The sequence below is a fragment of the Micromys minutus genome (genome assembly GCF_963924665.1).
Source record: "Micromys minutus genome assembly, chromosome: X".
Taxonomy (NCBI): Eukaryota; Metazoa; Chordata; class Mammalia; order Rodentia; family Muridae; genus Micromys; species Micromys minutus.
Window position 1 is genome coordinate 87,410,531 of NC_137970.1, and position 18,481 is coordinate 87,429,011.

The 18,481-nt window shown below is 43.2% G+C and overlaps 2 pseudogenes across 2 annotated transcripts in view; both read right to left on the reverse strand.

Moving 5' to 3' along the window:
• Positions 1–18,481, reverse strand: part of LOC308415509 (testis-specific Y-encoded-like protein 1) — a 46,922-nt pseudogene that overhangs the window by 10,445 nt on the left and 17,996 nt on the right. The gene's annotated exons all lie outside the window — the stretch shown is intronic.
• Positions 1,352–17,085, reverse strand: LOC308415803 (testis-specific Y-encoded-like protein 1; annotated as a pseudogene). The gene is made up of 3 exons: positions 16,967–17,085; positions 16,814–16,906; positions 1,352–1,919 (listed from the first exon to the last, which is right to left on the reverse strand). The product of its transcript is annotated as a testis-specific Y-encoded-like protein 1 (transcript).

Below are 18,481 nucleotides of genomic sequence, written 5' to 3' on the forward strand. Positions count from 1 at the left end.
TAATATTTTCACAGATGAAAGGGTCTAAATGGTACATTAACTGGTAAGTAGTTTATTCGTGTCTGCTTATAAAATGCACATTTCAAAATCACATGAAAATATCATCAGTGGAGACAAATTGTGAGACTGAAGATATGGGAGTACTGCACAAGTTGTGTGGAAAGGTATCAAATCTCAGTAAACAGTTGTAACTGTCAACTTTCTAAAGCAACAAAACTCTAGCGGTAACAATCACTCTTTAAACAGGAGAAACATCACCGTGTTCTTCTATATACCTCTGGATAATGTTTGTTGTATTCATTTACGATATCTGATAATTCAACAGGCTTGTTAATTATACAAACTCACTGAGGCAGGTTTATGGCCAAGGTGGAAAAAAAGCTACCCAACAGGGTGCCGTGCTTTTATTTACTATTATACATAAAATTGGCAACAAATATACTAATAATACAGTGCTAATCTGACCAAGAAATTTTACAGCTAGGTGCAGTTTAAGAAGAGATTATCAAGGCAGTCCAGTCACATACTTATTTTCCCATGAAGACAATAATTTGAGAGACACTTTTACTAAAGACCAAATTATCCAAACATTCTAAGAATTTGGATTAATATTGAAAACTGTTACGAATATTCACTTAGGTTTCAGTATTGTAAAAACTATTGTTCTCCCAAAGGGTTTCAAATGAATGCAAACAGAAGTGTTTAAATTTCTCCATAAGTAGAAACAAGTCACATTTTCTGAATATCGGTAAAATATGAGCACAATATTACACTTTCACTGACATCAGATCACACACACAGAGGAAAATAACGAAAAACTGGCCGTATTACTTTAAATAGCATTGTCTAAGCAACATTCAACACTCAGAGAAAGTATTTTCCTGAAAAATTCTCTTCCTATTGCCTTTGACCAAAATGTGACATAGTATAGAAAAAGTCACAAAATCACAGAGAAATTGGCCCACTTCTGCAACAACCTTAGGCTCAACCAACTGTCCCAAACGTTTGTGCCCACACTGCCACATGCTGAACAGGTAAACAGATAAAGACATCTAGGTTGCAGTAAGTGGGTAACACTGAAAACAGGATTCAAAGTTTAATGTACAGTTTCATTGTTACTCTTAAAAAGGGTACAAGCCCTGTCCATGAACTTGCAGATACGAATTCAGGACAGCATGGGGGCCATGTGAAAGCAGAAGCAGGTCCACAGTCTTAATATCGAGGTGGAGAATTATTGAGACAGAAGATATAGAAAAGTCAGCAGCAAAGAAATCAAAGCACTGGGTACCCCCTGCATCTGCTCAAGCACAGATGAGAAGGGACCGATTAAGTTGCATTTTCAAAGGTAAAATTAACCTGACTGGAAGCCAAAGGCCTGGGAATCTCCACTGGCTCCCTGATTGGGCGATGTCGGGTCTACACATTCCTTCAGGAGACAGGTAGTATTGCAATGGGTTTAGCCACAGGTCTTTTTTGATAATCTCGGGAATTCTGTCAGTTTCTGGAAGGCTGTGGTCTGAGAACAAGTTGAAGAAGCTGCAGAGAAGGTCTTGGTTTCTGCGAATAAAGGACTGGGGCTCATACCTTCTCTGCCATATGATTGGAGTGGAAAGAGACACCACTCGACCAGATGATCTCACTTCATATTTCTTGACAATCAGCTTGTTCCCGAAGTAGGGGTTTCTTTGAAAAAAAACTTGAATTTGCAGCCTGTCTTAGGATGTGTCAGTTCCTTCACCCCCAGATTGGTTATGGACCTTAACATCTCTGCTTCCTGACCCCTAATCATGGCGGATAACTGAGGGTGGTTCCTGAAGGCAGTCATCCAGAAGTCTGGGATATTCTGAATGTTATAGTTCCTTCATTCCACAGAGTGTCTCTGCATCTGCCCAAACTTCTGCTCCAGATGTTGGAAGGCCCTGTCAGCCTGAGCATTCAGTGTCCAGTTCTACCTGGATGTCCTCCAGCGGCTTCGTGTGAAGATCTATGCTTAGGTGCCAAGGCCCTGCCTTCTCCTGTGACTCCCTCACTCCTCCTGTACCCTCTTACATGTCAAGTTCTTCACCCGCAGGCTTCAGCTCCACCTTCATCACCTCCTCACTCCTTTGCATTGCCACTTCTGACTTCTTTTCTGATGCTACCGATATGGTGCCCCGTTCAATCTTCACGTCGTGGGCCTCGGCTTCCTCTCCCAAAGTTTCTAGGGCCTTCTCCGCATTATTCGTTATTACAAACGCTGCTTCAGCGAGACCCTCGACATCAGACGAAATCTGTCCCTGCCTTGCTGAGGCCACTGGCATCTGTGGGTCAAGGCCCAAGACACTCCAGGGCTCTGTGCTCCCCACGATTCCTGAGAGACCCTCACCTGTTACCTCCTTCTCGCCTAGCAGCAGAAGCTGATCTGAGGTTGCCATGACAGTGTCTGCATCACAGAGGGCACGGCTCACATGGACAGAGGTCCCCTCCTCCTGCTCGGGGCTGTCATGACAGGTCCGGTCACACAGAGGTCAGTTTACTCACACTCACCACCTTTATATGTTCAGAGTCATCTCTAACTGGAGAGTAGGGACCCAGACCTGTGAGGAGCACTCCCAGATCTCCAGAACCTGACAGTGATCTGGGAGTGGATGGGGGTGGTGGTCCACCATCATCAGATTCAAGCCACCTCACTGTGTGTACCAAGTGTGGGAGGAGCCTAGGCCTAGTTGTGGCTCCTGTTGAATCTGAGTAGAATCTTGGATGGCTATTTTCTTGTTATTCGGTTCCTTCAATAACTTAATGGCGTCAAACAGCCTCTCAGAGACCAGTAAAGTGAGCACTTTTATACCCCATGTGGCTTTCCCAGGCCCATCACTTCAGCCCCTTTGAGATACTGGGGCAGATCCCAGTTGTCTCTTATCTGCAGGGCAGAGCCAGCACTCAGTGGGAAAGGATTGCTCTTCCTTTTCTACTGAAAGACCCCCGGAGGGTATCTTCTGCCTGAGGAGACCCCTCCCAAGGAGTAGGGAGACCACACAGTTCGGATGCAAACAGCAAGAGGTTTATTTAGATACACAGGTACCTGTGGGCACACAGTCTCTAGGAGGACTTGCATGCCGGACAAAGGGGCAGTCCCCTTTTTATAGGGCTTGGGGGGCAGAAGCAGAAGCATAGCAACAGGGTTCTAATTGGTTAGTTTAAATGTAGCCAGGGAGTGAACCCAAGGACATGGCTCTAAGTAAATAGCTCCTGGTACCAGCCGGGGCTGCAGCTCCTGAGAATAGTTGCCTTGGGCTTATCTAAGTGTGGGAACTGTGGCAGAAATATGGCTCCAAGGACACAACTCCTGGTACCAGTCGGGGGCTGCAGCTTATCTGAAAGCTGGGCTTGTCTGAGTGTCTCCCTTTCTTTGTCTATTGCAAGCTGGCCACCCACCGGTATCTTGCTTGTCCACCTGGGACCCTGACTTGGCCGGCCCCGTGTGTGCGCAGCCTTACAGAAGTGGAATTTATTGTTGCTAAGCTGGGGTCTTTCACTACTTTGCTCCCAACTGAGAATGCAGAGTCGGGTGATTGGCCCTGAGGGAATGCTGCTGTCCATTCCAACCATCCAGAGGTCTGAGATTCGACCCATGGGCAGCCAGGCCTGGACCAATTAAGTTTACCCCCACCCACCCTCTGACTCCTTCTAAGATGCTGGAGGAGTTGGTGGCTAGAGAAGTCTTTGTGTGAGAGCTCTTCTCTGCAGACTGTAACTCTGACCTAGGAGCCTTGGGCTTTGGAGCACTCAGGGACCCCTCTGTGCAGAGAAGAGAACACCAATTGTGTTGGCCTGGGAGGTTCTGTTCTGGGCAGTACCAGGAGATGCTTGTTGGAAGAGTCTCTTGGGGGACTCAGAAGCACTTCCCTGGAACAGGGCACTGAGAATTTTGAGAATATTCAGGGAATTTAACTGATTTAGGGCTCACTTACCCTAGGCTAAGGAGGTTCAGGTGCTGTGCTGATTTGTGCTGGTAAAGCATGACCTTCCCTGTGGATGGTTTGTTGGGCTCTCCAAATGTAACGAGTAAGAACTTTTATTACAAATATTTCTGTCAGACAACCGAAAGCCCCAAAACTGCTGCATTTTTAGTGTGCATTGGCAAGTTCTCAAAAAATTTCCGGCTTTTCTTTCTCTTATTTTGTTTTCTGTTTTTGTTTATTCTTCAGAGTCATGGTATCTGTGTGTAGTTCTGGCTGTCCAGGAACACACTTTGTAGAGCAAGGTAATATAAAACTCATGGAGATTGCAGGTCCACCAAGGGCTCAGAATGTATCTGAGTAGACACAGCCTGAGTCTGCCATAATCCCAAAAGGGTTCAAAACAGGAGGGGCTGGCAGGGTACCACACTGGACTGGTGCCTTGATAGTCTCCTTGCTGTGATTTCTGACACCCAAGCAGGCAGCATACTCCTCCTGGCTTCTCCTGACTAGCTCACATTCCCTAACATCCTGGGAGATCAGCCAGGGTGAAGGGTCAAAAGACACCTGGCTGTCTGTTCTCAGCCCTGTCCAGGGATTTGCTGGAGGAACACAGATGCTTATCGAATTAAGAGATTTACAGTCTAGAATCTCAGAGGACTGAAAGACCATTGTATCTCTCTGTGTATCCCTTGCCTTATGTCTCTCTCCTCCCACTTTTTGTGTCTTTAGTCTCTATAATTTGTGTCTGTCCCAGGGTTAAGAACCTAGGCCCCGAGGGCCTAGAAGCAGGTCCAGCAAGGTCTCAGAGTGTAGCAGTTCCTGTTTCCTTGAGGTCAGTGTTGTCTGGGAAGGACAGGTTTGGATGTAGAGGCAACCCTTAAGGCTATATCTCCAGGGAGTAGCTAGGCTGACTAAGGGTGTAGAAAGGTTCCAGGTGGCATACAGAGGAATCATTCCCTCTCGGCCTTGTGTATTGGTGGATGGGACAATTGCTTAACAACAGTATGCAAGGTGGCAGGACAGGTTCTGTTTTGGTGTTCCAGGCCTTGCAACTCTGAGACCTCAGGGCAGACCTTCCTGGATAGAGCTCTTTTGGTTGCATCAGAGCAGATGGCTCCAGGCAGCTTGGTCAGGAAAGATAATTGGAAAGCACTGGCAGGCTTGTGTCTTGGAGGCACTTAGAGGACTCTCCCTCCACCAGCTGTGACTTAAGACCTAGGCAGTGCATGGGGTAGGGGAGGTGGTGGACCTCTGCAGACTCTCAGTGCCCCTGAATGAAGGCTTCTCCTAGATAGTGACAGTTTCCAAAGGAACGTGGTTACATCATCTGGTACCCAGAGATTGCCATCTGTCCTGGAAACTGTGGCTGTTGCTGTATATATTGGTGAGATAGAGGCAGAAAGAGGAGGAGCATAGGTAGGTGTGTGTGTGTGTGTGTGTGTGTGTGTGTGTGTGTGTGTGTTTAGAGAGGACAGAGAATGAAGGGTCCATCTCTATTGGTGACATGGGGATTTGAGAGAGGGACAGAGGGCAAAATGTACCCAGAATGCTGCCTGGTGGTTGCTGAAGTTGTGGGGTGAAGTGGGGGAGGAGTGGAGGGTTAGTGAGAGGAGAGAGATTGTGAGGAAGCTGTGATTAGCTCCTAACGGTTGCCTGGCTGCTCACTTCCTTGGAATGTTTAGTAGGTTCTTAGAATTGGGACCCCAAGGCCACGGCGTGGTAGTCAAGGGGGCAGGTTGGGGTGGAATATTCCTTCCTTCGTTGGACGTCCCCTTCTATTCAGTGCAGGATAGTAGGCAGCCTGCCGTGGAGATGGTGCATGTGTGAGGCCTGAATCCTCTGTGGCATCAGATCTGGAGGAATGACCAGATGACTTTGTGGGACAGGTTCTGACATAAGTCATATTGAGTACTACCTGAGATACCGACCTGTGTTTTCCAGGTAAGAAGATGAAGGGTTTTGGAACATGTCATCTTTAGCTCTCCTGGACAGATATGTCCCTTTCAAACTCAACCCCACCTCACCCCCTTTCTATATTCAGGGTTATCTCTAGCCAGAGAGTAAGGACCCAGACTTGTGAGGAGTACTACCAAATCTCCATAATCCCTCAATTATTTGGGGGTGGATGGGGTTTGGTGGTCCACCATCATAGATTCAAGCCACTTCCTGTGTGTACCAAGTGTGGGAAGAGCCTAGGACAAGATGTTCCTGCTGGTGAAGTAGAAGCAGCCTGAGTCTGCCACAATCCCAAAGGGGTTCAAAACAGGCTGGGCTGGCAGGGAAAACCCCAGGACTGGTGTCTTGATATTCTTTTGGCTCTCATTCCTGACACTCAAGCAGGCAGCATACACCTCCTGGCTTCTCCTGACTAGCTCACATTCCCTAACATCCTGGGAGATCAGCCAGGTTAAAGGGTCAAAAGATACCTGGTCATCTTGTTTCCGCCCTTTCCAGGGATTTCCTGAAGTAACAGAGATGCTTGTGGAATTATTAGATGCACAGTCTAAGATCTAAGGGGACCAGAAGACCATTGTATCTCTCTGTCTATCCCTTACCTTATCTGTTAACCCCAACCCGCCACTCAGTTTGTCTGTTAGTCTCTTTGCTCTGTGTATGACACCTGGTTATGTTCCTAGGCGACCAGGGCCTAGAAGCAGGTCCAGCCAGGGCTCAGAGTGTAGCAGTTCTTATTTTTTGAGGTCAGGGTTTTCTCAGAAGACAGGTTTTGATGTAGAGGCAACCTTTAGGGTATATTCCCAGGGAGTAGCTAGGCTGAGTAAGGGTTTACAAAGGTCCCAGGTGGCTTGCAGAGGGTGATGTATATCAACTAATAGGTACAGTAAATATCTTCAATAAAATTGTAGAAGAAAACTTCTCTACCCTTAAGAATGAGATTACCATGAGCATAAAAAAAACCTACCAAAGTTCAAATAGATTGGACCAGAAAGAAATTCCTCCAGACACATTATAGTCAAAATGCCAAATGCTCAAAGCAATGAAAAATTACTAAAAGCAGTAAAAGAAAAAGTTTATGTAACATGTAATGGCAGACCAATCAGAATCACACCAGATTTCTCAACGGAAATTATGAAAGCTAGGAGAGACTGGACAGACATACTTACACTAAGAGAGCACAGATGCCACCCCAAGCTGCTATACCCAGCAAAACTCTCAATCACCATGGATGGAGAGAATAAGAAAATCCAAGACAAAAATAAATTTAAACAATATCTGACCACAAACGCAGCAATACAACAAATAATATGTGGAAAACCGAATACATCCAGGGGAACTACATCCTGATAAATACAGGAAAGCTCATAAGCAATAAAACCAAAAGGAGAAAGAGACACAGGCACAATTCCACCTCCAACAGCAAAAGTAGCAAGAAACTGCAACCACTAATCCTTGATATCTGTTAACATAAATGGACTCAATTATCCAATAAAAAGATATAGGCTATCAGACTGGATATATAAACAAAACCCAGCATTTTTCTGCATACTGGAAACTCATCTCAAAGACAAAGACAGGCACTATCTCAGAGTCAATGGTTGGGGAAAAAGTTTCTATACAAATGGGCCCAAAAAGCAAGCTGGAGTGGCCATTCTAATATCAATAAAATTCGATTTTCAACCAAAAGTTATCAAAAAAGATAAGCAAGGACATTTTTACCCATTAAAGGGGAATTTGTCAGGAGGAACTCTCAATCCTTAACAAATATGCTCCAAATGCAAAAGCACTGATATTCATAGAAGAAACCCTACTAAAGCTCAAAAAAAAAAAAAAAAAAAAAAATACATTGTGCCCCACACGATAATAGTGAGAGAACTCAATACCCCACTCCCACCAATGGACAGATCCAGGTAAGAAAAACTGAACAAGGACACTCTAAAACTAACAGAGGTTATGAACGAACTGGAATTAATAGATATCTATATAACATATCATAGGAAAACAAAAGAACACATTCTTCTCAGCGCCACACGGCATCTTCTCGAAAATTGACTACATAATTGGTAACAAAACGAACCTCAATAGATAAAGGAAGATTGAAATACTCCCATGCATCCTTTCAGATCAACATGGTCTAAGACACTCCAATATACAACAAAGACACATGCACTACAATGTTCATAGCAGCTCTATTCATAATAGCCAGAAGCTGGAAAGAACCCAGATGTCCTTCAGTAGATGAATGGATACAAAAATTGTGGTACATTTACACAATGGATTACTACTCAGCTATCAGAAATAATAACCTTATAAAATTCTTAAGAAAAATAGATACATCTAAAGAATATCATCCTGAGTGAGATAATTTAGTCAAAAAAGAGCAGACATAATATGCAGTCACTGATAGTAGGATGCTAACCACAGAGGCTCGGGCTGCCTCTGAAACAACTCTCAGATTGTGTGAAGTAAAAAAAAAAAAAAAAAAAAAGAAAGAAAGAAAAGAAAATACCATTAGGTTACTCCTTACACACCAAGGAAACTTTGACTAATTCCAGGATACATCCTGTTTTACATGTATATTATGTTCATTGTAACTAGTAAGATATTAATGCACACTATCAACCCTTAAAAAAACAAAGCAATGACACAAATGTATTCCTATATTTTTATGGAAAATGCTTATAATTTGTACATTTATCTTTGTTTTTGTAAAATAAAGTTCTTCAATAAAAAATTATAAAAAAGAAAATTGTTCTAATGAGATATGCTGCACACCTCTTTTGGTGTGCAGGCATACATGCAGGCAGAACACTATACTTAATAAATAAAGCTTGTTTTAAAATAAAAAAGAAAACAAAAGTTTTAAACTAGGGAGCAGGACAAATGTTATGAAACAATTTGAGTTTGGCTGTAATGTGTTTAGAAATATTTGGAAGGCAGAGTTGGGAATAGAGCTCAGTGATAAGTATGGACTCATTCTCAGTCATCAGCACCACAGAAAAAGACATTTAACACATTGAATTAGACTTTCCACATCATGGACAAAGTGCTATTTCCCATAATTATGAAAAAGGTAGACTATTTTACCACAAAGATAGTCTTATTGCATTATTCCACTGTGTGTGTGTGTGTGTGTGTGTGTGTGTGTGTGTCTCACAGATGCACACAGAACAAGAAATCCAGCTCTTTCTGTCTTCCTCTGAAGCTGTATCAGCTTGGGTGTGGCAGTGGTGACTGGTGTGCTTGCTATCAGGAAATGCACACCTGTCTAATTCCACCATTTTTGTAAGAAACTGGAGTGTAGTTCACAATTAGATAGACTAGCTGAATCCATATTCTATTTTTATTCTTCATTTTGGTTTTGTTTGAGCAAGGGTCTCAGTCTGTAAACCAAGCAGGCTTTGAAAGGCAATCCTCCTGTATTAATCTAAGTGCAGGGATTATTAATGTGTACCCCCAAGCCTGACTATTTTGAATTGTTTTTGAGACAGGAGCTCATTTTGGGTCTAGCAAAAAATTTCAACTTTTGATGACACAGCCTTAAAACTTGAGTAAACAGCTGTGCAAGGTGGCACACACATTTTGGCCCAGCTCTTTTGAGGCAGAGACAGGAGATCTGGGTTCAAGGCCAGCCTGGCCTAGAGAACAGCCAGAGGTACATAGAAACCTGTTCTCATAAACAACAAAACAACACACAAAGCCACAAGCACACACCTGCAAAACAAGAGAAACAAACTAGAGGAAATTTGATTTTTAAAAAGCTAAGATATGTTTATAAAGATGAGATTTGACAATGGCAATGGGATGATCTGACTGTGATAATGGATAACAATATTCCTTACAGAAAGTCCATTTTTGGCTGTGCTTATGGCACCTATGAAATTCCAGCAGTTCAGAAGGCAGAGGCTGTTAGATATAACAAACCAACAACAAAAATGTCTCTTTGTCTTAGTGGCTTCATGACAAAAGAGCTTTGCTGAAGCTTGCTTTTATTGCATGGGCTAGATGGTCCCAGACTGCACTGCTCTACATGTTGAACTTCAGCTGAAGGTGACATCAAGGGAGGAAAATGACAGTGTCTATCAGTCAGCAGCACTAAAAGCCTTTAAGGTGGGTTAAGTTCTGTTCAGCAGTTCTTTGGTTTATGCTTAAAGGGATGTTCTGAAGGCATTTAGCAAAGATACATGACCCTGAAGGGAGGCTCAGTGGGTAAAGCATTTCTTACCAAGGCTGCTGAACTGAATTTTCTCTCTAGAGCACATGGAAAGGTGGAAGAGAACCAACCTCTCAAATCTGTTCTCTAGCCTCCACTTGTGTGCCCCTCTCATAACAATAGCACATTCTGTGTGTTTTAAAGAATGTTTCGCGAGTTTTCAGACTTGTTCCTAGTGGACAATAAAAACTTAAGACTGCAGAGTGAAGTCGGAGAATTTGGAAGAACACAAATTGTGAACATCAGGATAGAGACAGTATTTAAGGATTCTCCTTCGTTCACATTAAACCAGAATAGAAAGCTTACCTTCTTCTACCCTGTTTAACTTTTGGTGCTGGAGAGATGCCTCAGTGGTTAATGGTGCTTCTGTTCTTCCAGGGACAGGCCAACTTGTATCTGGAAAAGTCCTGCTGGCAAAAAATCAACCACTTCAGTGCTGACCTCAAGGTAACTACATTCAGGGAGATAGGATGGCTTCAGAGATTTTTATCCCCTTTTAATGGAGACAGAAATTGCAGGATGTCACCAGGTCCTGTTGTCTCTCATGTTTTGAGATAAGATCTCTCTATGTAGCCCAGGCTGTATTGTACATCACTGTTGTAGACATGTCTAGCCTAAACATTATTGTGATTCTTCTTCTGCCTCTTGAACTCTGGTGTACAGAGATATACCTCCAGAGCTTGCAGACATCTTAGGTTGGACAGGGTCAAAACTGAGATCACCCTACACAGCGATCTGTACCAAGGCCTGCCTCTGGGTGCTCTTGGGAAACTTGTCCAGCATGTACCTGTACACCAGACAGTTCTCGGTCCCCTATGTTTTCCTTTGAGGCTCAGGAGCATTCACCATTCCAGACAGCCCTCCCAACCCCCACCTCCCAGTGTTAAACACAGAAAGACAGGGAAGGGGACAGGCTACCCAGCTTCTGGGCATTCTCAATGTCTCAGGGCAAGGCAGCTAGCTCTCCTGGACAGGTATGTCCCTGCCGACTTTAATCCCACCTAACCCCTTTCTATGTTCAGGGTTATCTCTAGAGTTTGGACCCAGACCTGTGAGGAATACTCCCAAGTCTCCGGAACCCCAAAGGGGTATGTGGGTGGATGGGGGGTGGTGGTACACCATGATCAGATTCAAGTCACCTCACTGTGTGTACCAAGTGAGCAGGGAGACTAAGCCGAGATTTGGCTGCTGGAATCTGAGTAGGCACAGGCTGAGTCTTCCATAATCCCAAATGGGTTCAAAACTGGTTGGGCTGGCAGGGTACCACCCAGGACTGGTGCCTTGATGGCCTCCTGGCTGTGATTCCTGACACCCAAGCAGGCAACATACTCCTCCTGGCTTCTCCTGACTAGCACACATTCCCTAACATCCTGGGATATCAGCCAGGGTGAAGGGTCAAAAGACACCTGTCCTTCTTGTCTCCACGCTGTCCAGGGATTTGCTGGAGGAACACAGATGCTTATCGAATTAACAGATGTGCAGTCTAGGATCTTAGAGGAGCAGAAGACCATTGTATCTCCCAGTCTTTCCTTTGCTTATCTCTCCTTCCTCCAACTTTGTGTGTCTCTTAGTCTCTTTAATTTTTATCTGTCCCAGGGTTAGGAACTTAGGCCATGGGGGCCTTGAAGCTTATCCAGCAAGGGTTCAGAATTTAGCAGTTCTTGTTTCCTTGAGGTCAGTGTTGTCTGGGAAGGACAGGTTTGGATATAGAGGCAATCCTTAAGGCTATATCCCCAGGGAGTAGCTAGGCTGAGTAAGTGTGTACAAAGGTCCTAGGTGGCTTGCAGGGGAATTGTTCTCTCTAGGCCTTGTGTTTTGGTGGATGAGACAATTGCTTAACAACAATATGCAGGGTGGCAGTAAAGGTATTCTTTTGGTGTTCTGAGCATTGAACCTCTGAGACCTCAGAGCAGGCCTGCCTGGATTAAGCTCTCTTGGTTGCATCAGAACAGATGCCTCCAGGAAGCTTGGTTGGGAAAGATAATTGGAGAGCACTGGCAGGCTTGTGTCTTGGAGGCTCTTAGAGTACTCTCCCTCCACCAACTGTGACTTAAGACCTAGGCAGTACATGAAGTGGGGCGGTGGTGGACCTCTGCAGACTCTCAGTGCCCCTGAATGAAGGCTTCTCCTAGATAGTGACAAAAAGTCTCCAAAGGAACGTGGTTTACATCATCTGGTACCCAGAGATTGCCAACTGACCAGGAAACTATGGCTGTTGCTGTATATATTGGTAAGCTAGAGGCAGAAAGAGGAGAAACTTAGGTAGGTAGGTTGGAAGGTAGGTAGATAGGTAGGTGTGTGTGTGTGTGCGTGTGTGTGTGTGTGTGTGTGTGTGTGTGTGTGTGTGTTTGTTTGTTTGTCTGTGTTTGTGTGTGTGTGCTCGATTGTATAGAAAACACAGAATCAAGGGTCCACCTGTGATGGTGACTTGAGGATTTTGGAGAATGACTGACCTGTCTGGTGGTTTCTGAAGTTGTGAGATGGGGGGGATGGAGGTTTAGTGAGAGGGGGAGAGAAGTCAGGAAAAATGGATGAAGGCAGTCCAATGGATCAGAGCAGATATTAGCTGTGAATAAAGCACAGCTTCCAAGTTCCTCACTCTTTCCTAAAATGCTCACAAAGGGACTTAGTACAGTGGTTCAGTGCTTGCCTAGCAAGAGCAAGGTCGTGGGTTGGCTCCTCAGCTCTATAAATGCAAATAAAACAAATAGATGCTCACACAACTCCTTTAGTCAAAGACTCAATAGTAAAGAAAAGTGAGAAGTCGCCAATGTCTTTGATGCTTCCTCTTTCTCAGTTTGTTTTCCTCTAAATTTGTTTGTGTATTTTTTTAGGGTTGAGCAATATTGAGTTTTAAGAAAGAAAACACAAAACAAGTGATTCTCCCTTCATTGAATGACTTCCTCAATAGCAAAGACAGATTCATCTTATCTAATAACATTCAACAATGATTAAGGCTGCTGATCCTATACTAATCTTTAGAATTTGCTAGGATTTAGGGAATTATAAACCATAGGGTGAAAATTTAGACTCAATCTACTTTGCTTATGAGTTTCTCAATAGCTAAGACAGATCAATGTTATTTAATCACATTAAAAATGACTAAGGCTGCTGAATCTACACTAATCTTTAAAATTTGCTAGAATTTAGAGAATTATAAACCATAGAGTGTAAATTTAGACTCAATCTATTCTGCTTATAACAGAAGTACACTTAGTTGCACAGCACATTTTACAAAAAGGTCATTGTATTTTAGGCATTCAAGTTAATAAACATATCTCACCTTTTTTTATCCCAATATTCTTTATTGATCTTGCATTTTAGCTTGATAAACCTTGACTTACACAAAAGCATATGAAGTTCATGGGAAGAAAGTAATACTGTTTAACTTTTAAAAATATATTTACTTACAGATTCATTAAATAATGTCCTATATAATTATGGCTGACCACATTTTTGGAAAACTGATTTATATTTATATGCCATATAAATATAAATTTATATATGAAATATATTTAGCCCAGTTCTGACAGTATTCTCAAAATGTAATGTGAAAACCTGAAATATCTTGTTTTTCACACTCTGTAAGTTAGTACATGTTACTTATAGATAGTCTGTGTTGAGCAGATAAGTATCCCCAAACACTAACCCATGATTCAGACTGCCAGTGTATTAGAGAAGATATGCCTCGAGTATAACATCTTATTGTCAGTGTAAGATCTACCTTACAATATTCAAAACAAATAAATTTTACAAGAGTATTCAACATGAAGTGGTGTTATTATTGCAGATGAAAAATTATACCTTAAAATCTAAACCTTGTCTAATCATTAAAAGAGTATTTTGGTATTTAACAAACTTCTTTGCAAATTCTCCTGACATCAATTTTACAAATGGTTTGAAAACTATCATCATGGTTTTTAAGGCAAGATTTTTGGGATTCGGTAAACCCCACCCCTCAGTTACCTGGCAACAGCCAGGTATGCTCTGCCCCAATAACTTGACACTCTAAAAGGGGCTGCTTGCCCCCTCCTCCTTCTGTTGCTCTTGTACTCTTACCCCCTCTCTCTTTCCACGTGCTCATGGCAAGCCTGGTTTTCTCTATTCTCTCTGCCTCTACTATTCTCTTAACTCCCCCATGACCTGAGTAAACTGTTTTATGTACTGTACCCTGGTTTGGCCAGGCACGTAGGTGGAAGGTATTCCCAACATGGGTTATCCAGAGGCACCCCCCACACCTGCAGGCCTCACTACACCTCCATAGACCATACCATTCCCCACACACTCTTCATCCTTTTCCTAACACTTATGCCAAAACACAGGATGTGGTCTTTTACAACAAAGTAAGCAAGAAACTTCTTCCCTTTATATTTAGTCTTTCTGGGCACTTACCTCTGCCATCTGTGTGATTTATTACATCACTCTATAATTTGCTGGCTACTATGTGCAATGCATAGTAGCTGCAAGATAAACTAAATACACTTTGCTCTATTTCGTAAGGATTCTAAATTCTTAGAGAAATAAAAGTAAAAATGTGAAATAGTATCATTCTTTACCTACTGTACCATAAAGTTATTTGCATATCAGGTATGAAAAAGAATGGAATTTATCCATTTCCCTTCTTAAGGCCTACCAGAAGGCTTTTAAAAAAGTGTGTTATTCAGCAGAGTGAGTAATTACTATATTTTCCAGCAACAGGAGTTCCTAGAAATGTTATCTGACACTGGAAAACAGAAATAATGTAAGGCAGAGAAGTTATGATTAAAGGTGTTGAAGTATCTGACAAATGGAAGATAATAATAAAGTTAATATTTTCACAGATGAAAGGGTCTAAAATGGTACATTAATTGGTAAGTACTTTATTCGTATCTGCTTATAAAATGCACATTTCAATAACACATGAAAATATCATCAGTGGAGACAAATTGTGAGACTGAAGATATGGGAGTACTGTACAAGTTGTGAGGAAAGGTATCAAATCTCAGTAAACAGTTGTAACTGTCAACCTTCTAAAGCAACAAAACTCTAGCAGTAACAATCACTCTTTAAACAGGAGAAACATCACTGTGTTCTTCTTGATACCTCTGGATAATGTTTATTGTATTCATTTACGAAATCTGATAATTCAACAGGCTTGTTAATTATACAAACTCACTGAGGCAGGTTTATGGCCAAGGTGGAAAAAAAGCTACCCAACAGGGTGCCGTGCTTTTATTTACTATTATACATAAAATTGGCAAAATATACTAATAATACAGTGCTAATCTGACAAAGAAATTTTACAGCTATGTGAAGTTTAAGAAGAGACTATCAAGGCAATCAAGTCACATAATTATTTTCCCATGAAGACAATAATTTGAGAGACGCATTTACTAAAGACCAAATTATCCAAACATTCTAAGAATTTGGATTAATATTGAAAACTGTTAAGAATATTCACTTAGGTTTCAGTATTGTAAAAACAATTGTTCTCCCAAAGGGTTTCAAATGAATGCAAACAGAAGTGTTTAAATTTCTCCATAAGTAGAAACAAGTCACATTTTCTGAATATTGGTAAAATATGAGCACAATATTACACTTTGACTGACATCAGATCACACACACAGAGGAAAATAACGAAAAACTGGCCGAATTACTTTAAATAACATTGTCTAAGCAACATTCAACACTCAGAGAAAGTATTTTCCTGAGAAATTCTCTTCCTATTGCCTTTGACCAAAATGTGATATAGTATAGAAAAAGTCACAAAATCACAGAGAAATTGGCCCACTTCTGCAACAACCTTAGGCTCAACCAACTGTCCCAAATGTTTGTGCCCACACTGCCACATGCTGAACAGGTAAACAGATAAAGACATCTAGGTGGCAGTAAGTGGGTAACACTGAAAACAGGATTACATTTTAATGTACAGTTTCATTGTTACTCTTAGAAAGGGTACAAGCCCTGTCCATGAACCTGCAGATACGAATTCAGGACAGCATGGGGGCCATGTGAAAGCAGAAGCAGGTCCACAGTCTTAATATCGAGGAGGAGAAATTATTCGGACAGAAGATGCAGAAAAGTCAGGAGCAAAGAAATCAAAGCACTGCGTACCCGCTGCATCTGCTCAAGCACAGATGAGAAGGGACCGGTTAAGTTGCATTTTCAAAGGTAAAATTAACCTGACTGGAAGCCAAAGGCCTGGGAATCTCCACTGGCTCCCTGATTGGGCGATGTCGGGTCTACAGATTCCTTCAGGAGACAGGTAGTATTGCAATGGGTTTAGCCACAGGTCTTTTTTGATAATCTCGGGAATTCTGTCAGTTTCTGCAAGGCTGTGTTCATAGAACCAGGTAAAGAAGCTGCAGAGAAGGTCTTGGTTTCTGCGAATAAAGGACTGGGGCTCATACCCTCTCCCCCATATGATATGAGTGGAATGAGACACCACTCGACCAGATGATCTCACTTCATATTCCTTGACAATCAGCTTGTTTCTGAAGTACGGGTTTCTTTGAAAAAAGAACTTGAATTTGCAGCTGGTCTGAGGATGTCTCAGTTCCTCCACATTCAAATTGGTTATGGACCTTAACATCTCTGCATCCTGACCCCTAATCATGGCAGATAACTAAGGGTGGTTCCTGAAGGCAGTCATCCAGAAGTCTGGGATATTCTGAATGGTGTAGTTTATTCATTCCAAGAGTGTCGCTGCATCTGCCCAAACTACTGCTCCAGATGTTGGAAGGCCCGGTCAGCCTGAGCATTCACAGTGTCCAGATCTACCTGGATGTCCTCCAGCGGGTTTGTGTGAAGATCTATGCTTACGTGCCAAGACCCTGCCTTCTCCTGCGACACCCTCACTCCTCCACTAACCTCCTACATGTCCAGTTCTTCACCCGCAGGCTTCAGTTCCACCTTCATCATCTCCTCACTCCTGTGCATTGCCACTTCTGACTTCTCTTCTGATGCTACCACGATGGTGCCCCATTCAATCCTCATGTCGTGGGCCTGGGCTTCTACTCCTCAATTTTCTAGTGCCTTCTCAGCATCTTTAATATCACAAATGCTGCAGGCGTGAAGCCCTCTTCAGCAGACAGAGTCTCTCCCTGCCTAGTTTCGGCCACTGGAATCTGGGGGTCAAGGCCCAAGACACTCCTTGGCTCTGGGCTCTCCATGATCCCCGCGAGGCCCTCACTTGTTACCACCTTCTCCCCTAGCTGCAGATGCCAGCCTGAGGTTGCCAGGGCAGTGTCTGCATCACCGAGGGCGCAGCTGTCAGGGACAGAGGTCCCCTCATCTCACTCAGGGCCGCTCATGACAGGTCCAGTGGCAAAGACACCTTTATATGTTCAGAGTCATCTCTAACTGGAGAGTAGGGACCCAGACCTATGAGGAACACTACCAGGCCTCCAGAACCCGACAGTTGTCTGGTGGTGTATGTGGGTGGTGGTCCACCATCATCAGATTCAAGCCACTTAACTGTGTGTACCAAGTGGGCTTAAAGCCTAGTCCGAGTTTTGACTCCTGGTGAATCTGAGTTAAATCTTGGATGGCTATTTTTTTTTGTTATACGGTTACTTCAGAAACTTAATGACAAAAAACAGCCTCTCAGAGACCAGCAAAGTGAGCTCTTCTATACCCCATGTGGCTTTCCCAGGCCCATCACTCCCTGCCCCTTTGAGACACTGGGGTGGATCACTGTTGTCTCAGATCCCCAGGGCAAAGCCAGCACTCAGTGGGAAAGGATTACTCTTCCTTTTCTACTTTGCTCCCTACTGAGAATGCAGAGTCAGGGGAATGGCGCTGAGGGAATGCTGCTGGCCATCCCAACTGTCCAGAAGTCTGAGATTCTGCTACTAGGCAAACAAGTAAGATTATACCCCCCAACTCCTTCTAAGATGCAGGAGGAGTTGGTGGCTAGAGAGGTCTTTGTGTGAGAGCTCTTCTCTGCAGACTGTAACTCTGACCTAGGAGCCATGGGCTTTGGAGTGCTCAGGGACCCCTCTGGGCAGAAAAGGGAACACCACTTGGGATATTCTTGGAGGGGGTTCTTCTCTTGCCAGTACCAGGAGAGCCTTGGTGGAAGAGCCTCTTGCTGGACTCAGAAGCACATCCCTGAAAAGGTCTCTGAGAATTCTTAGAGGATTTAGGGAATTCACCTGAAGCAGGGCTCCCCAAACCTAGGCTAAGGAGGTGCAGGTGATTTGCTGGTTTGAGATAGTAAAGCATTGTCTGCCCTGTAGATGGCTGGTTGGGATCCCAAAAAGAAACAAGTAAGAACAAATGAATCTGTCAGACAAACGAAAACCCCAAAATTGGTGCATTTTTGACTGTGCATTGGCAAGGTCTCACCAAATTTCAGGTCTTTTTTTCTCTTATTTTGTGTTCTTTTTCC